This window comes from Megascapheus bottae, chromosome 7, assembly GCF_031878675.1.
Source record: "Megascapheus bottae isolate mThoBot1 chromosome 7, mThoBot2.hap1, whole genome shotgun sequence".
Taxonomy (NCBI): domain Eukaryota; kingdom Metazoa; phylum Chordata; class Mammalia; order Rodentia; family Geomyidae; genus Megascapheus; species Megascapheus bottae.
Window position 1 is genome coordinate 40,321,155 of NC_143515.1, and position 3,148 is coordinate 40,324,302.

Genomic DNA, 3,148 nt, shown 5'->3' on the forward strand with positions numbered 1-3,148 from the left:
AGAATAACTTAGTCATAGCCCATGCAATGATAGTTGATGCTGTTCCCTGAATATTTTTTATAGGACAGCCATCATTTATTAAATAAAATATTTTATAAAATGCTTGTGTTTTATAATACAAAGTAATTACATTTATTCTTTATTTCCTGTGGCTGCTTAAAGCTTATTTTAATGCTCAAGTTTAAAAATTGTTCTTTCATTAACATATATTTACATTTAAAGTCCTTTTTAAGTGCCTACAATAATTTTTAGATATTAAAGCTATACATTCATTGATAATTTTTACTATATTCTGGAAATAGATCTCCTATATTTGCAGGTCACCTTTTTTTCTAGCTTCTTTTTTTTTTTTTTTTTTTTGCCAGTCTTGGGCTTGAGCTCAGGGCCTGAGCACTGTCCTTGGACTTTCTCAAGGCTAGAGCTCTACCACTTGAGCCTCAGCACCACTTCTGGCTTTTTTCTATGTATGTGGTACCGAGGAATCGAACCCGGGTCTTCATGCATGCTAGGCAAGCACTTTAACCACTAGGCCAAACTCCCGGCCTTTTTCTAGCTTCTTAAAACTACTCCTTCTGTAGACACTGGACAACATGGGCCCTCTGCCTAAGTAAACGGGTCTTTCCCCATCCCTATTCTTCATAAATAAATGCAAGTTAAGGAAGAACCAGGTAGAAAGTGAGCTTAGACCACATCTGATGAGCTTCAGTGTTGTAAGAAAACAACTACCTTAATAGGACAAAATAAATGTTTATTTCCTCTTTTTGATATTTATTTTTCCACAGATTCTTTCCCACTGAACAAAATAGCATAAAGAAACCTAATTATTGTTCACAAGTTTGGCTAAAATTGTTATATATATGTAGCAATTTATATATATAATATATATGTATTATATTATATATTATTATATATATTATTTATTGTATATATTCTATATAATTATATATTTTTTAATCTGTTGGGAAAGGAAAACTTGAATTATAGATGAAAGTTATTTGATGTGTAGAAAGTATGAAATTGTCCAAGACATGTGAAAGGTTATCAATGTATGTGAATTAATCATGTAACACTTCTATTAATTACAATAAAAATATACGAAAAAAGAAAGTATAAAATGTGTAATATTTCTGGTTTGTTTCTTTGATTAACATTATGAAAGGAGCTATAAAGAAACCACAAAATTCTTGGGGAGTTTAGAATCATATGCCCTGATCATGTCACAAATAGGAAGATCATGGAAGGCTGATGTGAGGAAGTTATATACGGATTGAAATCTAAAGTGAGCAACAGTTCAACATGAAGGGTGAAGAAAGGGGAACTTGTGTGTGTGTGTGTGTGTGTGTGTGTGTGTGTGTGTGTGTGTGTATGAACTAGTACTCAGGCTTGAACTCAGGTAATATTTTGTGTGTAGGGGTCATGGGGCTTGAACCCTGGGCCTGGGTACTGCCCCTGAGTTCTTCAGCTCAAGGCTATCACCCTACCCCTTGAGCCACAGCGCCATTTCTGCTTTTCTGGTGATTAATTGGAGATAAAGAGTCAGACTTTTTAGTGTTTGGTCTGGCTTTGAACTGCGATCCTCAGATCTCAGCCTCCTGAGTAGCTAGGATTACAGACATGAGGCACCACACCCAGCTCCCCGACTCTTTTATGGCTTTTTCTACTCAAGGTTGGTTCTCTACCACTTGAGCCATACATATCTCTACTCCTGGCCATTTTGCTGATTAGAGAACAGGGTCTCACTGATTTTCACTCATTTTTCTGTCCTGGCTTTTTGGTTTTTTGAGTGTTTCTTTTTTTGTCACTCCTGGGGCTTGAACTCGGGACCTGAGCACTGTCCTGACCTTTTGCTCAAGGCTTCAGGCATGCTAAGCAAGCACTCTACCAGTAAGCCATATCCCTACCCCTCCTGGCTGGCTTTGAACCATAATCTTCAGATCTCAGACTTCTGAATAGCTAGGATTACAGGCATGCCGCACCAATGGCCAGTATTTTTATAGAAGCATTCATTTCAAGAATGTCCAGAAATAGGAAAACTTGTGTCAATGTTAAGAAACACAGAGGCCATTATGGAGGAGCCTAGAAAAAGAAACTATTGGTTTTATCTTTTTAAAAATATTTGCATTTGAAAAATACATTTCTCTATGTTACATGGATTAGTGTGGGCTAGAGAAGAACCCTATAAGAGTTTATTACCATACTCCATGTGGGAGAGAATGGACTCCACATGGTCTATGTGAGTTGTGGCAATGGTCTTGGGGTGGGATAGCCAAGTTCAAGAGATAGTTTAAAAGTATCATTGACAAGAATTACTGCTTGGTTACTTAAGAGAGATTGGAAATTGTGAAGAATGACTCCTAAAGCTGGATGTACCTCAGTGTCAGAGCAAGTACAAGGCTCTGGCTTGTTTCAGCTCTAGTAAGATAAATAAATGAAAATGAAGCCCTATTGTTACTGAGTTTGTACAAACTGCTAGGACATCTCCTTTCGTCATGGCCCTCTGAAGTGGGCAGATGAACATCAATGATCATTTTGTAGATTTGTGAATGAATAAATAAAGGAATTGACTTACGTAGTCATTCTAATTCTTGACTTCTGTATCTGAATCAGTGTTGGAATTATGAAAGCAGTGATTATTAATGTAGATTCTGCTTTGTATCAGGAAGCCTGTGAAAGAAGTGCTGTTTGCTTCAGGATTTGCTGTTCAAATGTTCCTATTAGCACTTGAATGTCAGATGACATCTTACTTTTCTATTGGCATTTCAGACTCCAATGACAGTAAACAGTAGTAGTGTACACAGAAAAATTCTTTTTTAAGAAAACTTCTTCTGACTAAGAAAAACTAATCCAAAAACATAACTTAATTGTTCTTGTTAGTTTATTGTTCTGATTATTTAAGTCCTCCACATTGTTCCTGCACGATAACTGACTTCTCTTCACAGCAAGAATTTTTTTTTTTTGGCCCCCTTCTCTTTCTGGCCCCGCTCGCTCCGGCCCTGCTCGCTCCGCCCCGCTCGCTCGCTCCGGTCAGGCTCGCTCCCGCACGCTCCTGGCCCCGCAAGCTCCGGCCCCGCTCGCTCCGGCCCCGCTCGCTCTGGCCCTGCTCCGGCCCCTTCTCGCTCTGGCCCCGCTCGCTCCGGCCTCGCACAGC